The following is a 7392-nucleotide window of genomic DNA, read 5'->3' as shown; positions in this document are numbered from 1 at the left end:
AGCTAATTCTTGTGTGCTTGTAGTATCATAAATATCCAATGCACTTTGGTCACACGGCCATCATTTTTGAGAGGTACGAATAGATTGTAAAAGAATAATTTTTTATAGTGGTGTCAACAAGGCTATCTTTTTGGAAGAAAGCTGATCAAGTGCAAGTGACTTGAATGTAGAAGTTGGCATGTTTGATTACTGTGGAACCATTCAAAACATCATCCCCATTGTTTTTAGAAGGTTTGACATGTTTATCTTTGATGTGAAGTGATTAAAGGTAGTAACAAATGGACCAAATGCAACCATGTGGAAGGACAAGAGTGGGTTTGTTCAAGTTGACTCCACAAAGTTTTTGACCAACCAGAGGGACACCTTTGTGCTATCAGAACATTGTAAACTAGTCGTCTTTAAAGCAGGTCCGAAGGATCTGAGGTGGGTGCTTGTAGTCCAAGTTACTCCATATAGAAAAAAAAAATTTGAAGGTGAGTAACTACAAGAAGAACAAGAGAGTCATAACAATGGAGTTGATGTTGTTGAAACTCAAGAGACAAATGATAAAGTTGATGTTGAAATCTAAAAGCTAATTACAATGAACCTAGGCCTGAGGGAAAGGCCATCAAGTTCTAATGGAGAGCCAAGTACAGCTGACGAAAGAAAGCACATAGATGACCTTGATCCTACAGAAGAGCAAGCCATTGACCAATTGGTTCAAAATTCTTTAGGTGACATTGAAGAGGATGCAGAGGCATTCCTTGAAATTGATCTTTTTGGGGTCATAGATCTAGCCGAGGATGTAGAATAGATGATGATCTATAAGTTTATAAGTATTAAATATTAATAGTTTTCTTGATTAATGGCTCTAAGAATTAACATAATATACGTAGAGAGAAGTATTAAGTGGTTGTAGCTACCAAAGAAGTATTCCCAAAATTGTGTAATTTTAACTAGAGTGATAATTAAGTGGCCATATATTATAAACACATTCCCATTACCCTTGAAACTTTGTAAAAGTGAAAAAGCATTACTACTTAGTATATGTATGCAAGGTTTCACCACTATCCCATCATCAACAAAGTATACGAAAAAATAGAATCTAGCAATATTTTTATTTTCTATATTGAATTACACATTTTTAATATCATATAGATAAGCTCAAAAAGGCCAAATATGATAATTTTAACTATAAATATGACTATACTTTAATTTTTTAGGTCTATAAATAAGCATTTTTTTAACCCAATTCTCGACGCTTTATGATATGCATTTTCCCACCGCTTATACCAGCACACCCATAATTGTCACCCGCCGGTACTAACCACCCCATTGGTAAAAACCATCATTCCCTTGTAGTGTCTACAAGCATGACTGGTTCTTCCTTGGTCTTTAGAGTGCCATTCTTGGCATTTGAGCTTGCTTTTTGCTGCATTCTTTGGCTATGTGACCTTTCTTATTATAGTAAAAGCATTTAACCTTTTTCTTCCGATTTGAAGAGTTAGAATCCTTACCCTTATTTTTTGTGTTAGTAGAGAAAGCATGGTCCCCACCATTGCGACTTTGCATCCTCATCTCTAGTGAGCAACTCCTTGAATGTGAGCGGAGTAGACCTAACACCAACATTCAAAGATGTAACAAAACTATCATACTTAGGCAACAATACTCTTAGACAGCGATGACGAACAAGATCTAAGGAGAGCACACTCATGCTGATTTTAGTCATCTAGTCAATTATAGATATCTTTGATTTTGGTGAGAAACACCTCCACTGTTTCACCTTCATTCAGCTTCTCTTGTTGAAGCTGCTGATTTTTGAGATGCGATTTGTGGTCTCGTACTGGCTCTTTTAACAAGGTCCATTGTTCTATAGCTCTAGACTCCATCTCCAAGCTCCATCTCCAAGCTTGGACAAGCCGGCATAAAGTGGTATAAGGGTGTAGTCTACATTCCTTGTTGGTGGCAGGTGGACATCAATACCAATGATGGTGTCTTGAAGTTCGTAGGTGGAAAGAATAGCTTAAACTTTCAGAGAGGATAATTAGTGCCATTAATCTTTCCATTAGCACCGAATGGAAAGATTAGAGAAATGGCATCTTCCACAAGACCCCACCCACCACCGAATGGTGGTGGGTGGGGTCTTGTGGAAGATGCCATTTCTCTAAGGGACTGCTAGACAAACAACAATTAGAAAAGAAGTTTTATACCAAGCCAGAGCTTTTGATACCATGTAAGATAATACAACGTGCGATGTATACAAGAGAACACCCACAAGAAGTAGGATCTTTCACAGCACAAAATTTTAAAACTCAAATTACACAATATTAGAGATATAGAAGAATACTATATTACTGAAGTGATATAGAAGAATAATATATTACTGAAGTGATACGATAGATGGAGAATCCACACACCCATGTGTTCATGTGATGGTGACTCATCTGGAACTGATAAGATGGAGGTTGTATTACTGTGAAGGAAGCTTTGATGGATAGAACTGCTAAGATGGAGGTCATAAGCTAGTAGAAGTTGGGGAGTAAACTCACAAATGATGGCTGATGTGAATTGTTAGGAGAAGGGGCTGGGCATGTATCTATGTAGGCATGTATACGTACGGCAGCCCTAACATAATTGTGTAGGTTCACAGGCATAGTCGGTGCCACCGTCCGCTATGTAAACTTGACCCATAAAGATGTAATTATCACTGCATAGTAGTTTCCCCACCTCCCACGGCCATTCAGGCTCATCTTGGGTCCCATTCGGGCATACAAACGTGAGCTAGCCGGTTCTTGGACAATACAACATGAGGGTGGAGCATTGATATCCAACATACTTTTCCAAAAACGATGGATTGAACTTCTAAATGGGATGTTTAATAGCTAGTGAGATGAATGTATAATTAGATAAGTTACATACATGACCTTTAGAATTTAACTTATGTTTCTTTTGTCGTACATCTATCACATCACATAAAGTCAGTAAAAGTTCAAAAACAAAATATATATATAAATACATGAAGAATCATTTTGGAACCTATATTATTTAATTTGGAATGTATATGAGGAGTTGTTTTGGAACCTTAATTTATTTAATTTGGAATGTATCATTAGGAATGTTGTATTAAAGAACAATTTACTAAAATTTATATACCAAAAATTGTGGAATTTGTAAAGGCCCGAAGATCTCTTGTATATTAAATGATTTTAAATAGCATATTAGACATAGTTCATGAATGAAAGAACACATGAAGACAAGTTAAACATGTACATACCTTAACACTTGGGGGTTGATATTGCCATGCTTCTTTATGCTTAGACCTCTTCATTATGTTTCTTTATTTAAGGAGTCTTGAGGATTGTTGCCAACAACTGTAGCATCCCATTTGGTGTCTTTCACATATAGTATGACTAATATGTGTACTTGGGTTGTCATGCTCATAAAGTGTGGCTATAGTGTGGCTTACTTTAAGTTACGAGGTTCACTTTGTGAAAAGATACAAAAACTTTATCACGTTGGTTTGATACATATCCCAAGTTCTTATCATAGCTTTACTTTATTTCAATCCAAGAAACATGTACACACACAAAATGAAATAGTAAATGCTCTTCTTAAAGTAAACTATTGTACAAACCGGTGCAATGCAGGGCTCTCCATGACAAATTCTTGTTGATTATAAAGAATAGAAGCTACTAATCATAACATTGCAAAGCAATTTTGATCCAGTGATGAATGTAACTAATCGTTCAATGTGATTGTGATCAATTTATCTTCAAGGTACACACACCAAGGATCAAATGTGCATCCTCATTTGCACACTCACTACAAATTCTATAAAACAATTTGTGGCTTCATTTAACATGCTAATGGTGGTAATGTGCATGTGTTTCTATGTGGAAACGTTCACAAATATATCATCACATAACGTCTAAATATTTATATATTATATACCTATGCAAAGTAATACAGCTATGCCACTTATGTGTTTGAGATGTTTGCACATAATACACACGAGCCTTTATATGGATCTTTAACCATAATTCTCGAATGGATACTTACAAAGCGTACGCAACCCTTTTAATTAAATTGTCGCCACAGCTTTATTAACCTTAGTCGGTTTTTCTATCATAGACCTCCGGTTTTTCTATCATAGACCTCCGGTTTTAAATCTTAGCCTCTAATTTCAACCAAAATTGTTAAAATTTTAGCTCTTAATTTTCAGGCCAACCAAAGATCTCAGCCGTGAAATTACACTAAAAAGGAGTGTTTTTTTTTAGTGTGATCTCAGCCGGGAAATTAAAATGGAGATTTTTATTTTTTTTTTGCATTGTGGTGGATGCATGAATACTTTCCCAAATTCTGTGGTGAAGGGGAGAAGAGTTTTCATGGATGCTAGCTTAATTAATCCACATGATCGTATAACATATACCTCTACCATTCCACAAAACATAACCTCTCATAAGATCTTTATTCCACTACACCAAATCATATACCTTATCCTATAAGTTTTTTCCCTTATTCCACTCAAACACGTTTTAACCTACCCCTCATAAATACTGCACTCGACAACCTTCCAATTATTGCTCTCCAAAACTTTCAAACTGCCCTTTAATCTAAGTTTACTCTTGCCATAAGTTCTGTTCATAGTTAGCTTATAATATATCACTAAAGCAATCCCATCATATCCTATACACTAGTTACACATTCACCTTGTGAAATCATCCAAGAACTAGGAAGGAGACACCATCCCATAGCAAGGATACAAAAAGAGGCCACCAATAGGAAGGAGAAACAAAGAGGACATGTAATGGCATATTGCTTCTCTAGGTTTTTTTCCTGAGGCAGAGTTTCCGATGCGAAAATTAGCCCTTAGTGATGTGTGTGTGTGTGTGTGTGTGTGTGTGTGTGAGAGAGAGAGAGAGAGAGAGAGAGAGAGAGAGAGAGATTCCAACATCATATGAATTTTTGTATAACAAGCCCAAAATTGTCTTTCTACATGGGCTCACTTTCAGCAAGTGAATGAGGAGTAAAGCACCCTTTTAAGTACACCTGCAGGGAGGGGAAAGGGGGGGAAATGCACCCTTCTTTTCTTGGGGATTGAGAAGTTCATTCTTCTGCTACGAGTACACATGTAATTATAGTGTTGATGGGAGTTAATAAATCCTGCATTGGGACTCAGTTATTAAGCAACTACTTGAAGTTTCAAAGGAAGCTTCCTTGGTAATAATAATCAACCGGAAGTTGCCTTATGATTAACTGCCTGATGAAGGCTGTTGTTGGTGCTATATGTCATTGATTTTTATAATAACCAGGAGGTTCAAGCCTAGACATTTTGTGAATTCTCAGCTGGTTGCACAGCATCTTGTGACTTGGAGTGAAGGTAGCCACCATAGATGTAAGAGATGAAGCCCCAAATGGAGAGCAGCATGGCAATGGCCTTGAGGGCAGAGAAGCTATCATGGAAGAAGATAACAGCCAGGATGGAGAGGAGAGGGAGCACTGCAGTGGCAAAAACACAAGACAAGAGAGAGGAAGCCAGGAAGATGATACCAGCACCACCTAGAAAGAACATTTGCCAGCCAATTGCAGACCCAACAAGAGTTAGTGAGTACACAAAAGGACCCAATCCAAAACTCCTTGCTTCTTCTTTGATTGCACCAAACTCTCCATTGATCCCCATGCCCACCATTGCAAAAAATGTAGCAATCATCGCTATAGCTGTTTGTGCTTCCAGCACTACTGCAAAGTTGGTCTTGCCTATAACCTTCCTGTATGTGAGCTCCATCAAAGGTAGCATCAAAGCAAAGAGACCTGCTCCGGCTATGGTGACAACGAACCCTAGAATGTATTGCTTTTCAGTGGTTCCTGCCGGCCTGTCAGAGCCTGCATGAACGCCCAACAGCACAGCCCCCACTGTGATTGCAAAAACCGAGTTAACTACATATTGGGTGATTTTTTGACCCACAATAGCATAAGCAAAGATGGCATTGAAAGCAAGCTGGCTAGCAGAGAGCAAAGCGTTGGTGGAGACGGGAAGGTAGGAGAGGCCCCATGAGAAGAGGAGGTTATCGAGTGCAGTAAAGAAGCCCATGGCCAAGTAGATGGCGAAGAGTTTGAAGGAGATGGGCGTTGGGCGGCGGCAGCCGGACGCGCTTGAAGAGCTGACGCAGTAGTAGGTGAGGAGGGGGAGCAGCAGGATTGGCCAGCCGGCGCTTTGCATGCAAGTGTAGAGCCACCTTTGCGAGCCCCCATGAACAAAGTAGAGGCGCCCGAGCAGCGTCGCCGCTGAGATACCAACCAGAAGAAATACACTGCAGACTGTCATGAGCACCCAATACGACACTCTCTTTCCAAAGTAAAGCTTGGGAACCTTGGCCGCCGCCGAGGTGGGCGGCATGGCCGGCGCCGACTCCACTTCATCGGCGAGGCTTTGCACGTTTAACACGTGACTTCTCCCAGGATCCTCCACTGACACCTGAATGCCCGGCATTCTGACCAACACAATTGATGATTTGCCTTGCTGCTGCTGCTGCACTTCAGCCATCTTGTTTGACATAATCCGAGCTTATGATAGCAAATCTGCAATACTGTATTCTAAAAGGCTGTTAGATTGTTGTTAATCGAACTTGCTGCTAATCAAAGCCACTAATAGTGTTATTATAAATCCTTCCAGCCCCTTCTCAGCCCTTAACTTAGCATGAGCTCCCAAGGACAGCTGATGGCTTTCCCCACTCTTTAGCAGACTGCAAATAACAGTGGAATTCAAAGCTTTGTGGGTTAACAAAGGCTCACAAAAGAAGAAGGCGAGTGCTCGACAGGTAGTTACACAAGAAGAGCTTTGACTAATTACCCAACACAAGGATGCTTGGATTCCCGGGTATCTCAAAACTCAACCCAAAGGATATATATAGAGGGAGAAGGGAGCCATGGGGAATGGTGAATGTGATTACTACAACAAATGATCACTGTGATGACAAAGCAGTGACTACAAAAGCTCCTTTTTATGCATGACCCACCAAGATTTGGTTGGAGATTTAAAACCCTTTTGTGCTTCATCAATGGTAAAGGTCCTAGCATGGACATAGTTGTGGTGGTGGTGGGCGAGTTTTTTTTTGAAGTGGGTGAATGCATAGGCCTACTACTCTTCCATGTAATCCTTAGGATCATTGGAATAAGATCAATAATTGTTTCCTTCCAAGTTCTTGAATTTTATTAGAAAGTAGCACCATGCAACCACAAACTCCAACAAAATAAATTGATAGTTTTTGAACCTTCTTTCAAAGGTATGGATAATGTTGATTCCGAGTTCAAGAACTTGGGAAAGTGTAAATATCGGCCCATTGGGTATTTTCCAAACATTCCTAAACCCTTACGGTGAAATTTAGAGAAAGCTTAAGAGTAAAAATCAAAATT

General features: G+C 39.2%; 1 pseudogene across 1 annotated transcript; it reads right to left on the bottom strand.

Moving 5' to 3' along the window:
- Positions 1–4932: 4932 nt before the first annotated feature.
- On the bottom strand, positions 4933–7165 carry LOC147609018 (purine permease 3 pseudogene; annotated as a pseudogene). The gene has a single exon (XR_015264381.1). The product of XR_015264381.1 is annotated as a purine permease 3 pseudogene (transcript).
- Positions 7166–7392: the final 227 nt, after the last annotated feature.

Source organism: Cibotium barometz, chromosome 52 (genome assembly GCF_041138505.1).
Source record: "Cibotium barometz isolate CiBa-2024 chromosome 52, ASM4113850v1, whole genome shotgun sequence".
In the NCBI taxonomy this organism is placed as follows: domain Eukaryota; kingdom Viridiplantae; phylum Streptophyta; class Polypodiopsida; order Cyatheales; family Cibotiaceae; genus Cibotium; species Cibotium barometz.
Note: the sequence above shows the minus strand (reverse complement) of the source record. Positions and strands in the feature narration are given on the sequence as shown.